This window comes from Nothobranchius furzeri, unplaced genomic scaffold (assembly GCF_043380555.1).
Source record: "Nothobranchius furzeri strain GRZ-AD unplaced genomic scaffold, NfurGRZ-RIMD1 Scf051, whole genome shotgun sequence".
Classification (NCBI taxonomy): Eukaryota; Metazoa; Chordata; class Actinopteri; order Cyprinodontiformes; family Nothobranchiidae; genus Nothobranchius; species Nothobranchius furzeri.
In genome coordinates, this window is record NW_027223068.1 from 39,879 (window position 1) to 56,299 (window position 16,421).

Here is a 16,421-nt window from a genome sequence, read left to right on the forward strand (position 1 = left end):
CCATAAGTGCTAATGACTCCATTCCTTTTTGTGGTTGTAGGGGCTGTTGATTGGAGTACATTAAAACAAACCTGATCTCTCTAGGACATTCAGAAGCCAAGTTATAAGCCCACAAATGTGTAACTGGACTACTTCTTTAAATTGACACCAGATCCGGTGACCTTTGGGACATGGTTTGATCCCCTTAGGAAAGTACTATCATCATGAAACGTTCAGATCACTTACAACTCAATAGATTCTACCTTCCTGAAACGTTTCAGCCTGATTGGACCTTGTTTTCACACAAATGAACCCAGAATGATGTGAAATTGTGCTTCGTGCCACATAATTCTGGGTGCCATTTAAAAACCATAAGTGCTAATTACTCCATTCCTTTTTGTGGTTGTAGGGGCTGTTGATTGGAGTATACTAAAACAAACCTGATCTCTCTAGGACATTCAGAAGCCAAGTTATAAGCCCACAAATCTGTAACTGGACTACTTCTTTAAATTGATACCAGGCCCGGTGACCTTTGGGACATGGTTTGACCCCCTTAGGAAAGTGCTATCATCATGAAACGTTCAGATCACTTACAACTCAATAGATTCTACCTTCTTGTAACGTTTCAGCCTGATTGGACCTTGTTTTCACACAAATGAACCCAGAATGATGTGAAATTGTGCTTCGTGCAACATAATTCTGGGTGCCATTTAAAAACCATAAGTGCTAATGATTCCATTCCTTTTTGAGGTTGTAGGGGCTGTTGATTGGAGTACACTAAAACAAACCTGATCTCTCTAGGACATTCAGAAGCCAAGTTATAAGCCCTCAAAGGTGTAATTGGACTACGTCTTTAAAGTGACACCAGGCCCGTTGACCTTTGGGACATGGTTTGACCCCCTATAGGAATCTGCGATCATCTTGAAACGTTCAGATCACTTACAACTCAATAGATTCTACCTTCTTGTAACGTTTCAGCCTGATTGGACCTTGTTTTCACACAAATGGACCCAGAATGATGTGAAATTGTGCTTCGTGCAACATAATTCTGGGTGCCATTTAAAAACCATAAGTGCTAATGACTCCATTCCTTTTAGTGGTAATGGGGGCTCTGGATTGGAGTACTCTAAAACAAACCTGACGTCTCTAGGATATTCAGAAGCCAAGTTATAAGCCCACAAAGGTGTAACTGGACTACTTCTTTAAAGTGACACCAGGCCCGGTGACCTTTGGGACATGGTTTGACCCCCTATAGGAATCTGCGATCATCTTGAAACGTTCAGATCACTTACAACTCTATGGTGTCAGGTTTCCGCCAAAACCCGTGCAAGCGTAGCCAAAACCCGTGCACGCGTATTGTGCACATCGCGCGTGCGAACGGGACTCGCGCGTGGAGGTTAGAACCTCATGAGTGAAAATATACATGGCGAGGAGGTCATTTGTACACTGAGAGGGAGCAAACTGTGTCTGTGAGCGCACAAGGATGTGCACAAGTGACAAACCTGCGTGCGCTCATTGGCCAACGAGCACACGGCAGAGGAAAACATGCGCGCGGCAGCCTCACTGCGCGCTCGGTGCGGCAGCCTCACTGCACGTGTGGCAGCCTTTCTGCGCGCTCGGTTTCCGATTCTGCTCGCTCGGCTGTTGGGAGTTTTGGCACTCTGGAGGCGTGGAAGAATTAAAGTGCCAGAAACTGAGCAGTTGAACTTTCAATTTGAGAGCAGAATTTCATATCAAGAGACCATCTTTTTAATTTCAGAATACTATTTTATATTATTGCTCTCAAAACTTGTAATGCTTGCGCTCAAAATGTCTGCTCTCTTTCAAATTCACTCTGTTCTCCTTCAAATCTTTGTTTTTGCGCTCAGATTTAACCTTCTTACACTGGTATTGTCTTCTCATGTGACAACTTTTTCTCTACACGGATCAAAACTCCTCCCACAAGTCTGTCCCCTGCTCTCACGGATCTTGTCTGCTCTCGCTCAAAACTTAGAAGTACAATCTCCTAGCAACCGCTCAGCCAATAGAAAGACTTGTGGGACTGGGCGGGAACAAACCTCTTTGGGGTGCGCTCGTTTTGCGCTCTGTGGATTTTCCTGTTTGGCTGCCGCATCTGCGCACTAACAGCCTGGCTAATACCCGCTCTGATCTGGAGCGAGAGTTTCACCTGCACCAGCAAAATGGACCAGAACCAACAAGACGCTCAAGTAAGTTATTTTCCAAGGCTACTAGCTGCAGTTTATTCCATAAAATTGTTTTGTTATGCTACTTTTTACGACTCCTCACATTTAATATTGCAACAGGGGCACATAGCTAGGTGGATTAGGGTCCTACATGGAATAAAATGTCCGGTGTTTTATCCAGGAACTGGGGATCGAGTTATGAGGGGCTAGATATGTGTCAGGGAAAGATCCAAAAATGTTTTCTAGTGCCGTATTCCCCAGAGTTGGATAAGTGAATGAAAAAGGATTGTTTTAACCAGCGCAGTAATTCTTATCTGCCAGCAGTCTGTCTGCTTTAGATGAGAATAAACCATGTAACTTAATGGGAGGTAGTAGCATTTTGTGTGCAAAACTGTAAAATTACTAAATTATGATACCAGTTATTCCTGTTGAGCTCAATAATCATGTTGACTGCAAATGAAAAGTAAGAAGTAACACATTTGCAGGAGCCAATTTAGACAGTAGACAAATTTTCACTTAGGGTGGAATATCCCTTTAAATCAAACTTCAAACATGCACGTTAGCAATATACAGAATATTTTAATTACATTTCATGTTAATCATTATTGTTTACTTAACAATGATTGTTGGTCACTGATTTAAAAAAATGTCTTTAATAGGTTTCCTGTCCATTGTGTGATAAGAATTTACTCAGGAGTCTATACAACTGCATGCCAGCTTTTGTGGTGAAGGAGGAAGAGGACAGGTGCATGTTTTTACCCATGCACGTTGTACACAATATGTTATGAGAGTTTAATCTTTTTTTTTTTTTTTGTTTCCACATCTGAACAGCATCATACTGGATGTGGATGACTCTTCCAAGCACTTAATCTGGTTAGAATTTTTACAAACATTTGTGTTAATGTGTAGGTTTTAAAATAAATAATAATAAACACAATGTTGTTGTCAATAGCTTATCAGACATCCTGAAGTTCCTACAAGAAAGAGTTGACAACACTAAAACCTTTAACATAATGTGACAAGGGACGACCTTTACCAGAGAGGTCTGAAACAGCGGGCCAGACAGAAGCAGGCTTCCCCCAAAAACCAGCTAATTGTTTCCTTTATTGGAGAACACGACATTGATGAAGGAGCACTACGCCGAGAGTTCCTAACTGGTATGTATTCCTTGCTAATGTCAACATACCAACTTTGAATATAGTTGAAAATGGCAAACTGTCATTTCTTTTTTCCCAATAGAAATGATGCGAGGCTTTGAGTTGAACTTATTTGAAGGAGTTTCATGCAAAGGCAAAACCCCAAATATAGTATCTCTTACTACCAGGAAAACAGATACAGGTATGTACAGTATGATGCTGCTCTGCAGTGTAACTTGGCTTGTTTTGTGTTCAGGATCTGTGGGGAGATCATTGCCACCAGCTTGGTTCAAGCAGGACCAGCACCGAATTTCTTTTCTACTTGGTCTTACCATTTCTTGTGTCATGGACAAATAACAAATGAAGATGTGCCAGAGGTGACTGATACGGCAATCCAGAACCTGATTCAGGAGGTAAATTAAACAGAATAATTTATTTTCTGTAAATTGTACTAACAAGTGTTTCTGATTGAAGGTCGAACGTGCCGAAGAAGACGCACTGACAGACCTTTCTGATGCCATTGTAGCATGTGGCTACACTGGTCAATTCACAGCAATTGCAAAAGGGCCATCATTGAGTAGGCTATGTTAATGTAGCATTAAACAAGTCATGCAATTTTTGAAAATTGAGTTATTACAAGTTCATTATTCTTTTTACTAGGGCCATCAGTTTGCATTCGGTGATGAGACTCATACCGATGCTAAGTCAGCTTAGAGAAGGACTGGCCATCTAGGGTTTGGATGAGCTGTTGCCACAACACCACCAGGCACTTCAGCCCCTCTTTCTTCCTGGGAACCTTAAACAGGTAAGTACAAATTCTTTAGGCCTCTGCAAAAAAAATATGTCCATTACAAAAACATATAGGAAATGCAGAGAAGCTGAAGCTGTTTTTGTTCCATCAACAGTTCTAATCGATTCTTATAAAAATACTAAGAATCAAATCGATTCACAAGTACAATAATCTGTTTGTTTAACAATGTTTGCCCCAATTTATTTTTTACAGCTATCATTTTTTTTACAGACAGCAATTTTAAGTTTTCTTTAAGGAAGCTATCAGATGTATTTTTTATTCTAATATCATGGCAATGAAGTTTTACATATTTTTTAGTGGTATACATCTTCATTTTCTTATATTAATTTAGCTCTGCAGGATAAGCAGAAGCAGCCCTAACAGTTTTATCTTTTTAATTCACAGTATTTTTAAAAACGTCTTTTGTAGGTGGATGCAGACTTCGTTGTGGAGGCACTGGCTCCTCAGTACAGTGACAATGGATCAGTAAGACACAAAGGAAGTGGACATGATCAACTTTTTGCAGGACCTCTTGCAAAACCTGGAAGAAGGAGGTAGCCACAGAACCATGCAGGATTATTCCACTTTTACTGCTCATAATGCTTAGCTCTTTTTAAAATTGTTATGTTCAGTGCCTTGGGCTCCTGCAAAGGCAGTGGAAGGTGTTACATAAATAAAAATTGATTGATTGAGAAAATTTTGAAGTGTCAGAGAGACCATTGTGTTTCACTCAATCCCCCATCAAATAAAAAAAATTTAAAAATAAATTATAAATATATTTGTTTTGAAACTGATTTAGCCATTACACCTTAATTACAGAGAGGTAATCAGTACCTCAATCATGTTAGTGACACACTGATTTTTTTTTCACCCTTCAGGAACAGATGACCAAGATGGGAGCCCATCAGATGGCTGTGGAGCAAAGCAGTTGTCAGTGCAAGGATTTTTTTCAGTGGGTTTCAGGCCAGGCACATTTGCCACTAACAGACACAGAAAGAGAATTTTACAAGAGAACTGTAAATGTTGATCACGACAGTACCACCCGGTATGGACCACACTTAATCACCTTACCTACATGGCACGTTACTACATACACTGACTTTGAAAGTCAGCTTACTCAGGCAGTCTGTGATAGATTTGATTTTAGCAGACATTAAGTGAAAACAAGATGGCCACTGTTCTGGGTTCAGGTTACTGTATAATGGTTCAAATTTAACTTTGAATCCAAAAAGACAAATGGTTTTGTTAAATAATGTAATGTTTTGGAGCTAGAAAGCGACATTGTTACATGAATCCATAAAGTTAGGCTTATTGCCATTTCAAATACATGTTATGTATTTCTTTTGTAACATTAATAAAAGCACTGGAACTGATCTCTTGATTTTTTATTTCAAGTACACATTAATCTGACAAAGCAGCATTAACATATTCTCTGCACAATAGATAAAAGTTCCTTAGTGTTTGAACGCTCCCAATTTTGTGCCAGTAGCAACTGCAGTTCAGCATCTTAGGTGTGTTCTTGCTGTGTCTTTCTAAATCCATGCTTTCGTTCTTTTTTAAACACAGAAACAGTTTTGTTTACCTGTTAGTAGCTACAGTTTCGCCGACGGCTGCCGGCTTCTTCAGGCTGACGCTGTTGGTGGCGCGTCACTTCCTCCTCCGTTTATCTGCGGGCAGCAGAGACAACTGCCCGCAGATAAACGGAGAAGGAAGTGACGCGCCACCAACAGCGTCAGCCTGAAGAAGCCGGCAGCCGTCGGCGAAACTGTAGCTACTAACAGGTAAACAAAACTGTTTCTGTGTTTAAAAAAGAACGAAAGCATGGATGCAGTTCAGCATGCTGCTCTTCAGTGAGGGGACTGTCGAACTCCGGGACCACAGCAGCACCGTCCACATCTGGGCTGTACTCTGCAGCAACATCCCAGTCGATGTCTGGCTCTTGGAAATCCTGACATTACAACAAGAGAACAATGATGATGTTTCTATATTGAGCTGCAATTTGTCAACAAATAAGCAAAATTTCCTAAATTTTAATAGAAACCAAATTATCACATTGTTGTGCAGGATTACTATATGCCAAAATTAGATTTAAAAAAAAATTACAAATAGCAGGGACAAGAATAACAAAAATTCAAAATGGTTTTGATTTAGAACTTTTACTATTTTGCAGGGGTGTAATTGTCATTTACTTGCATCACCGTAATTAAGTACAGTTTGCAATTTAAAATGTTTAACCTTTAGTAGGTTTTGGGGCTGGTTGATGAATAAAAGCATATTAATTTAAAAAAATCTAATCGATCGATAGATAATTATTTCAAAATTTTAAAACCGTAGAAGAGAATATATATTGAATTGCATCCCTGGCCATTTTATGCTATTTCTTTAAGCGACAGTCTGTAGTTTTCTGCCACTAGGGGGCAGTACGTACCTAAATCATAACAAACAAGCTACGTTTTTGTGTTCCGTGATGAGCCTACCAATGAATAGCCGTAAAGGCCACCAAAAAAAGCACTGGGAGTGTTGCAGCACAATTTTTTTACGGGCTAACTACCTTGTCAGATCGTTCAACCTCCTGCAAAATGACAACAGGCACATCGGACTCCCTTTCATCAGTCAGCAGTAGAGAAATGCCATATTTCACATTCAGTATCTTTTAAAGCGGTGTTCAGTATGTTCATAGAGCTCCTCATTTAGCTTCATGTTTGTGTTTCAATCTTTATTGAAATAATTTTTTAAACTTCCTGTAGAAAGCAAGGAGATCGTGACGTAACAGTTTTTTTTATTTTTATATAACTTTATTAACAAACAAAGCTTACAGGCAGATGTAACTGCTGGTTGTTGGAACTGTGAGCTGCACAAAAACAGGCATAGTTGCTCCAATGACTGGATTCAAATTGGGTTTTGGAGTTAGAAACCTACTCAATATGGCGGTGAAGCAGTTACTCTCCAGCAGCCAATAATAGCTGCGTTTTCATGTGCCTAATTTCCTCAATCCGATTGAAATCTTGGTTGATCGGAATTTCCGAATCTCTGTTCACATGGACACGAACTGAAATGATCCGATCATGCCGTGCGTACATACGCACCAAGCATTTAATCCGATTAAATAGGTTGAGCATGCGCAGAGTTGCCTTTCACGAAAGAAAAATTGTAAACAAACGCCATGAAACGAAAAGAAAAATGTAAAAACAGAAATAACTATTCTTCCTGCTTTCCTGATCCATTTATTCAATTTAATATTTTTATTTAGCTCATAGAAGTTACGTTTTCTTCAGTGAATAACTGCACATATATGCTTTGCTGCATTTTATTGTTGATTAAAATAAGGGAGGGTTATGTCTGCCTCTTGATCAGCTGGTCCGCAGGTCTGAATTGACAGCTGTTGCGCTGCGCTGCGGCACAGAGCGGGGGTGGGGGGGTGTGTGTGTGTGGGGGGGGGTGGGGGGGTGGGGGGGTTAGCCTCATGTTTTATTACTGAGCTCTGTTGTGGCTTATTATTAATAACATGTGACGATCAGCTGAAACTGTTGAGAAAAATCTGTTCAAACAAAATAACAGAAGATGTTCAGAAAGTTTAGAAGCCTGTGTTCATCATTAACGAACCGCATCTCAGGTCATCTGCGTTTACGTGCTTTTAACGAACACGGACTTTACTGTCGTCCAGAGTATTTAACCGAGGACGTTTTCCTACCCAACATCAGCCTCCAATCAGGTCTGTAAAACCCAGATTATCCTGTGTTCTTTACAAGCGTGTCTCCATCACCTGCTGCAGAAGCTGCTGCGTTCAAAGCTGACAGAAACGGGGATCCGTGCGCTGCAACCCCCACGATAAACCTGCGTATTTCCAGTAAAGATTTGAACATCTTTGTCGAATGATTTGTGCAATAATCAGATTTTTATTTTACTTCCACAAAATGCAAGTTCTGAATTAAATATTACTGAAACGGGACGGCTTGTTGTCGGATTTAAAAGCCGCCGCTTGTTAATTACGCCGTCATTTTTGAAGTCAGGCAGTCCAAATGACAGCGGAGAGGCCCGCTGGCTGTTGCACACATGCGCAGTGGGCATTGTTTTACCCCAACAATCCGAATGGCTGTGCACATGCACGTCAATCGGAATGAAGAACGGAATAAACCACCTCTCTCAATCGGATTGAAATTTCAATCCGATCGGGCCGAATCGGATCAGAATATTCTGATTGACATGTTTACATGCAGAATTTTCAATCTGAATGGGCATTCAATCCGATTAAATATGCGCATGTAAACGTGGCTAATGATGTCTATGGTACGGCTTATGTACAGAGAAACATGCTGTCTAAAGCCTGGTTCATGCTTCTCCGTCAGCTCCGCAAGGGACAGACACGCACGGATTGACGGAAGTGTTTTGCTCTCATACTTCTCCGTCTCCTGGAGAGTGTTGCAAAGCAATTCCTCGGCAGGACAACAGAGGGCGTAGCGCTGTTCTGTGGTATCCTGTCATGTATTGGTCCAAGATAGTGTGTTTATATTGTATTTTTTGTGTATATAAGAGACTTTTAACACGGACATATTTGTCTCTCATTCTCCTCCACCTCTTCATGCGCTCGCCACCTCTAAACCCACGTTTCCTGTCATTTCCGTCCACAAATAAAACGCTTGCTGCGCATCTTCTCTCTCCTCCAGTCATGGGGGAACTAAAAGTTCATGTTTTTAGAGTTTTTTCGCGAGGTATTCTTCAAGCTGCTCCGTGTCTGCTGCTTGTTATCCTCGGCTCTCTTTATGTTTTTGAGGGTGCAATGGCGGCGCTGTAAACAACAGCGGCATCCTGACCAATCACAAGCTTGCGTTGTCTGTCTCGACTGACGGCTGTTTAGAAAAGAGAGCTTTACTCCGTCCGTCCTTGCGGAGCTCTCCGGCAGGCACGCAAGGACGTCGCGTGTCTCCGCACTGACGCAGACGGAGAAGCATGAATCAGGCTTAAGGCTACGTTCACACGGCAGGTCTTAAAAATCCATTCAGAATTTTTGAGTAAATTTAATGTTTTGTGTGGTTGTTCACATTATAACTGAAATACAACAGCAAACACTCTCCTGCGTTAACGTTAAAAGTACAGAAGAGAACAAGAACTCACACACTAGGAGCTCTGTGGAGTCTGAACTGAGAGGTGGAGCTGTGATCCCAAGAGCTTCACTGACAGACTTCATCCACAATTCCAGGATCACACCTGTCAAGTCTCCTGTTTTGAGCTGGAAACTATTTTTAAAACTAAACTATTTTACTCCTTATTCTCACAGTCGTCCCATGTTAGTATTTTCCCTCACTTAAGCCGCTTTCACATCTGGGTCGGCATGGATGCGTTCGGAACCAAATGTTTTGTTCGCATATGGCTCACATGTGTGTATTTCGTTCTAAGGAGACTTTTTTTTCCAGACTACTTCCCTCGGAGGTCCGGCTGGTGCCGAGCAGACACTATGGACTGATTGGCAGCTGAAACTCACACCTACCGCCTCCTATTGGGGAGTTGGATCAAACACCGGGGGGTTTCCGCATATGCGATTACTTTTCATCCTGGTTGCTGTTTAGCCCACATGAAGCACTGAGCTGCTGTCACCCGCTCCGCAGCAGAGGAGGACAGCAGTGTGTGTGTGTGTAGCAGCGGTTATAAGGACACGTCTGCAGCGGAGGACACTACAGCGCTGAAGTAGGAAGGATTAGAGGAGAGCAGATTATTAGAGAAGCGCAGTGTGTGTTGGTGCAGCGGTTTGATGAGGAATTATTGTTTAGCATAGGCGGACACCGCAGACTTCTTCCGCGCGTCTTTACCGCCGCCCACATGCTCGGGGATTTCCGCATTCCTGAGAAGTCCTGGGAATCACATGTGAACAAGAAACCACCCGTTCTATTCCGAACTCACGTGGCTGAGCCCCGACCATAGCAAAGCATCAAAAAACGGAACCAGAAAAACTTTTAGCGCTGAACTCACCTTCAAAATTAAATGTTAACCCTAACGTTTACAGTTGAAGCCATTACAACATGTTTGAGGTAATTTGGCCACTCCGGCTCTCTGTAGTGGTTTCCCAATTACACGAGGGAGGGAGGGGTAAACAGAACTCCGTTGGTAACCACGGTGAACAGGCTTGATGAAACATGAACGAATATCCCCAAATAATTAAAAACCATGAAGCCAAATGCAAAGTTTAGGGCAGAACATTGACCCAGAGGTTTTCTGATTGAGCAGATTTGTGAGAATACATGAAATGACCGCTTACAGATGGAGCAAGCTAGTTGCTAGCTTATGTGGCTTGACTAGTTATATCAATACAAAGTCATCTTGTTTCTCGTTTAAAATTATATTTATAATTTTAAAATATCTATATATTGCCCAGCCCTAGCTGTAGCCTATACTACACTGCTTACATTATTTCAGAATTTAATTTCACTATGTAAAAAAAAAAATACAGTCAATTGCAGAAAGCCTCTTTCTAAGATGAATAATAAAGCATCATTGGAATAATTTAATTTCAAACCACTGAATAGACCAATGCAGATGTCAAATATTTACATTTCTACACTTAACTTACCTTGACATTTCTTGATGAACTGTAGACCGAGGGATAGTCTGTTAAGGTGTTGTCGCTGGTGTTGTGCGCTGTGGCACAGTTGGTGTTTGTTGCGGGCCCTCTGCTTGTAGATGAGCATTCAGTAAATCCATAAGGTTTCTCGTAACTTCTCGGATGGAACCAGTCTAAAGAAATACAACAAAAAACACAGAAAAAGTTGTATTTGGTTATACAGCAAATGGGAAACACCTACAAATTGAAAAAAATTGTAATTGGCTTGCACATTTATTGAAATTTATCAAGTCCAAGGCCTACAAAGCACTTTACACAACAGCCACACCCTTTTCACATGCTTACAGTGGTGATAAGCCAGATAGTAGCTACAGCTGCCCTGGGGCACACTGACAGAGGCGGGCCTGCTGAACACTGGCACCACCGGTCCCTCCGACCACCAACAGCAGGCAAAGTTGGTTAAGTGTCTTGCCCAAGGACACAACAGCAGCACTCTCTGGTTGGAGCTGGGATGGAACCTGCTGTTTATCTGGCCCTGACCCACGCCTGTTCCCTGACCATGCACCAACCTGCTTCCCTGGATTAGCATGAGAATTTCAGGACTAAACTTTTAATAAAGCTTTTACACATTTTCTTATTTTCTGGTGTCATTACAGGTCCTCCACCTCAGCCATTACATTCATTTTCCTCTACATCTTCTGTGGTTTAACATGCAACAGTGAATTGTGCTGCATCATGGTACCACAGACTGTGTAATACAACATTTCGCGCATTTCACAGAAAACAAATGTTAGTTCGCTTACACCAGAAATACAACCTTACTCATTGCTGAGACTTAGAAACAGAAACTGTTTTTGTTTTGTTACTGCTTATGTAACCCCAGACTCAGAATTAGTAAGTTAGGCTCATTATGTTTAAAGACCAGCGGCTAGGTTTGACAGGATTACAAAAAGAAATAATGCAAGTGCAAAATGAAATGGAAGGAGGCAGGAATTGAGCAAAAATAGAAATTGTTATTTTGTTGGGGAAATTACTACTGGATTACACTCACTTAACATAGCATTAATATTTTCAGAAACATACCAACAGATTGAAAGCTAGCTGACGCGCCAGTCAGGGCAGGTGTTGTGTCAAAATGTGTTTCCCTATCAAAAACGGTTTTCTCCTACGGCTTTGGTCAAAATTTTCCATCGTTCAATTATAACGAGTTCCACTTTTTAATAACATTCTCTTACTTTGATGACCCATCTTGTTCATTACAGCGCGAGAAAAACATTGGGATATATTTATGTCGATGGATGAAACACATTTTGATAGTTAGCAGTTAGATGAGGAAACAATGTTCATGGAGTAAACGCTAACGAATAACTACTGTAATGTCCAAAGAGCTAACTATTAAAAACAAAGGTGGGAATACTAAACAAAAAACATCTACACTAGGTCCAGAGCTAGCATTGGGGACGAGTGATATGTTAGGGTAAAACTCAAATCTGCTAAGGCCATTTTATGAAAGTTGTAGCTATAGTGAATAACCTAATCCACCTAGCTATGTGCCCCTGTTGCAATATTAAATGCGAGGAGTCGTAAAAAGTAGCATAACAAAACAATTTTATGGAATAAACTGCAGCTAGTAGCCTTGAAAAATAACTTACTTGAGCGTCTTGTTGGTTCTGGTCCATTTTGCTGGTGCAGGTGAAACTCTCGCTCCAGATCAGAGCGGGTATTAGCCAGGCTGTTAGTGCGCAGATGCGGCAGCCACACAGGAAAATCCACAGAGCGCAAAACGAGCGCACCCCAAAGAGGTTTGTTCCCGCCCAGTCCCACAAGTCTTTCTATTGGCTGAGCGGTTGCTAGGAGATTGTACTTCTAAGTTTTGAGCGAGAGCAGACAAGATCCGTGAGAGCAGGGGACAGACTTGTGGGAGGAGTTTTGATCCGTGTAGAGAAAAAGTTGTCACATGAGAAGACAATACCAGTGTAAGAAGGTTAAATCTGAGCGCAAAAACAAAGATTTGAAGGAGAACAGAGTGAATTTGAAAGAGAGCAGACATTTTGAGCGCAAGCATTACAAGTTTTGAGAGCAATAATATAAAATAGTATTCTGAAATTAAAAAGATGGTCTCTTGATATGAAATTCTGCTCTCAAATTGAAAGTTCAACTGCTCAGTTTCTGGCACTTTAATTCTTCCACGCCTCCAGAGTGCCAAAACTCCCAACAGCCGAGCGAGCAGAATCAGAAACCGAGCGCGCAGAAAGGCTGCAACACGCGCAGTGAGGCTGCCGCGCGCATGTTTTCCTCTGCCGTGTGCTCGTTGGCAAACGAGCGCACGCAGGTTTGTCACTTGTGCACATCCTTGTGCGCTCACAGACACAGTTTGCTCCCTCTCAGTGTACAAATGACCTCCTCGCCATGTATATTTTCACTCATGAGGTTCTAACCTCCACGCGCGAGTCCCGTTCGCACGCGCGATGTGCACAATACGCGTGCACGGGTTTTGGCTACGCTTGCACGGGTTTTGGCGGAAACCTGACACCATACAACTCAATAGATTCTACCTTCTTGTAACGTTTCAGCCTGATTGTACCTTGTTTTCACACAAATGAACCCAGAATGATGTGAAATTGTGCTTCGTGCCACATAATTCTGGGTGCCATTTAAAAACCATAAGTGCTAATGACTCCATTCCTTTTTGTGGTTGTAGGGGCTGTTCATTGGAGTATACTAAAACAAACCTGATCTCTCTAGGCCATTCAGAAGCCAAGTTATAAGCCCACAAACGTGTAACTGGACTACTTCTTTAAATTGACACCAGATCCGGTGACCTTTGGGACATGGTTTGACCCCCTATAGGAATGTGCGATCATCATGAAACGTTCAGATCACTTACAACTCAATAGATTCTACCTTCTTGTAACGTTTCAGCCTGGTTGGACCTTGTTTTCACACAAATGGACCCAGAATGATGTGAAATTGTGCTTCGTGCAACATAATTCTGGGTGCCATTTAAAAACCATAAGTGCTAATGACTCCATTCCTTTTTGTGGTTGTAGGGGCTGTTGGTTGGAGTACATTAAAACAAACCTGATCTCTCTAGGACATTCAGAAGCCAAGTTATAAGCCCACAAATGTGTAACTGGACTACTTCTTTAAATTGACACCAGATCCGGTGACCTTTGGGACATGGTTTGACCCCCTTAGGAAAGTGCTATCATCATGAAACGTTCAGATCACTTACAACTCAATAGATTCTACCTTCTTGTAACGTTTCAGCCTGATTGGACCTTGTTTTCACACAAATGAACCCAGAATGATGTGAAATTGTGCTTCGTGCAAAATAATTCTGGGAGCCATTTAAAAACCATAAGTGCTAATGACTCCATTCCTTTTTGTGGTTGTAGGGGCTGTTGATTGGAGTACATTAAAACAAACCTGATCTCTCTAGGACATTCAGAAGCCAAGTTATAAGCCCACAAATGTGTAACTGGACTACTTCTTTAAATTGACACCAGATCCGGTGACCTTTGGGACATGGTTTGATCCCCTTAGGAAAGTACTATCATCATGAAACGTTCAGATCACTTACAACTCAATAGATTCTACCTTCCTGAAACGTTTCAGCCTGATTGGACCTTGTTTTCACACAAATGAACCCAGAATTATGTGAAATTGTGCTTCGTGCCACATAATTCTGGGTGCCATTTAAAAACCATAAGTGCTAATTACTCCATTCCTTTTTGTGGTTGTAGGGCCTGTTGATTGGAGTATACTAAAACAAACCTGATCTCTCTAGGACATTCAGAAGCCAAGTTATAAGCCCTCAAAGGTGTAATTGGACTACGTCTTTAAAGTGACACCAGGCCCGGTGTCCTTTGGGACATGGTTTGACCCCCTATAGGAATGTGCGATCATCATGAAACGTTCAGATCACTTACAACTCAATAGATTCTACCTTCTTGTAACGTTTCAGCCTGATTGGACCTTGTTTTCACACAAATGGACCCAGAATGATGTGAAATTGTGCTTCGTGCAACATAATTCTGGATGCCATTTAAAAACCATAAGTGCTAATGACTCCATTCCTTTTAGTGGTAATGGGGGCTCTGGATTGGAGTACTCTAAAACAAACCTGACCTCTCTAGGATATTCAGAAGCCAAGTTATAAGCCCACAAAGGTGTAACTGGACTACTTCTTTAAAGTGACACCAGGCCCGGTGACCTTTGGGACATGGTTTGACCCCCTATAGAAATGTGCGATCATCTTGAAACGTTCAGATCACTTACAACTCAATAGATTCTACCTTCTTGTAACGTTTCAGCCTGATTGGACCTTGTTTTCACACAAAGGGACCCAGAATGATGTGAAATTGTGCTTCATGCAACATAATTCTGGGTGCCATTTACAAACCATAAGTGCTAATGACTCCATTCCTTTTTGTGGTTGTAGGGGCTGTTGATTGGAGTATATTAAAACAAACCTGATCTCTCTAGGACATTCAGAAGCCAAGTTATAAGCCCACAAATGTGTAACTGGACTACTTCTTTAAATTGACACCAGATCCGGTGACCTTTGGGACATGGGTTGATCCCCTTAGGAAAGTACTATAATCATGAAACGTTCAGATCACTTACAACTCAATAGATTCTACCTTCCTGTAACGTTTCAGCCTGATTGGACCTTGTTTTCACACAAATGGACCCAGAATGATGTGAAATTGTGCTTCGTGCAACATAATTGTGGGTGCCATTTAAAAACCATAAGTGCTAATGACTCAATTCCTTTTTGTGGTTGTAGGGGCTGTTGGTTGGAGTACATTAAAACAAACCTGATCTCTCTAGGACATTCAGAAGCCAAGTTATAAGCCCACACATGTGTAACTGGACTACTTCTTTAAATTGACACCAGATCCGGTGACCTTTGGGACATGGTTTGACCCCCTTAGGAAAGTGCTGTCATCATGAAACGTTCAGATCACTTACAACTCAATAGATTCTACCTTCCTGTAACGTTTCAGCCTGATTGGACCTTGTTTTCACACAAATGAACCCAGAATGATGTGAAATTGTGCTTCGTGCAACATAATTCTGGGTGCCATTTAAAAACCATGAGTGCTAATGTCTCCGTAGGGGCTGTTGATTGGAGTATACTAAAACAAACCTGATCTCTCTAGGACATTCAGAAGCCAAGTTATAAGCCCACAAATCTGTAACTGGACTACTTCTTTAAATTGATACCAGGCCCGGTGACCTTTGGGACATGGTTTGACCCCCTTAGGAAAGTGCTATCATCATGAAACGTTCAGATCACTTACAGCTCAATAGATTCTACCTTCCTGTAATGTTTCAGCCTGATTGGACCTTGTTTTCACACAAATGAACCCAGAATGATGTGAAATTGTGCTTCGTGCAACATAATTCTGGGTGCCATTTAAAAACCATAAGTGCTAATGATTCCATTCCTTTTTGAGGTTGTAGGGGCTGTCGATTGGAGTACACTAAAACAAACCTGATCTCTCTAGGACATTCAGAAGCCAAGTTATAAGCCCTCAAAGGTGTAATTGGACTACGTCTTTAAAGTGACACCAGGCCCGGTGTCCTTTGGGACATGGTTTGACCCCCTATAGGAATGTGCGATCATCATGAAACGTTCAGATCACTTACAACTCAATAGATTCTACCTTCTTGTAACGTTTCAGCCTGATTGGACCTTGTTTTCACACAAATGGACCCAGAATGATGTGAAATTGTGCTTCGTGCAACATAATTCTGGGTGCCATTTAAAA

General features: G+C 41.5%; 2 long non-coding RNA genes across 4 annotated transcripts; one reads left to right on the plus strand and one right to left on the minus strand.

Moving 5' to 3' along the window:
* Positions 1-1,502: 1,502 nt before the first annotated feature.
* LOC129166785 (uncharacterized) lies at positions 1,503-5,740 on the plus strand. 3 transcript variants are annotated; one of them, XR_011517774.1, is made up of 8 exons: positions 1,503-2,907; positions 2,994-3,035; positions 3,115-3,319; positions 3,555-3,711; positions 3,773-3,875; positions 3,959-4,103; positions 4,518-4,642; positions 4,967-5,739. It is a non-coding gene; the product is annotated as an uncharacterized lncRNA (long non-coding RNA). The 3 variants fall into 3 exon arrangements; XR_011517773.1 differs by having other exon boundaries at positions 3,115-3,711; positions 4,967-5,740; XR_011517775.1 differs by having other exon boundaries at positions 3,115-3,675; positions 4,967-5,740.
* A 71-nt stretch (positions 5,741-5,811) lies between these two features.
* LOC139064770 (uncharacterized) lies at positions 5,812-13,171 on the minus strand. The gene is made up of 3 exons (XR_011517776.1): positions 12,294-13,171; positions 10,651-10,814; positions 5,812-6,036 (listed from the first exon to the last, which is right to left on the minus strand). It is a non-coding gene; the product is annotated as an uncharacterized lncRNA (long non-coding RNA).
* Positions 13,172-16,421: the final 3,250 nt, after the last annotated feature.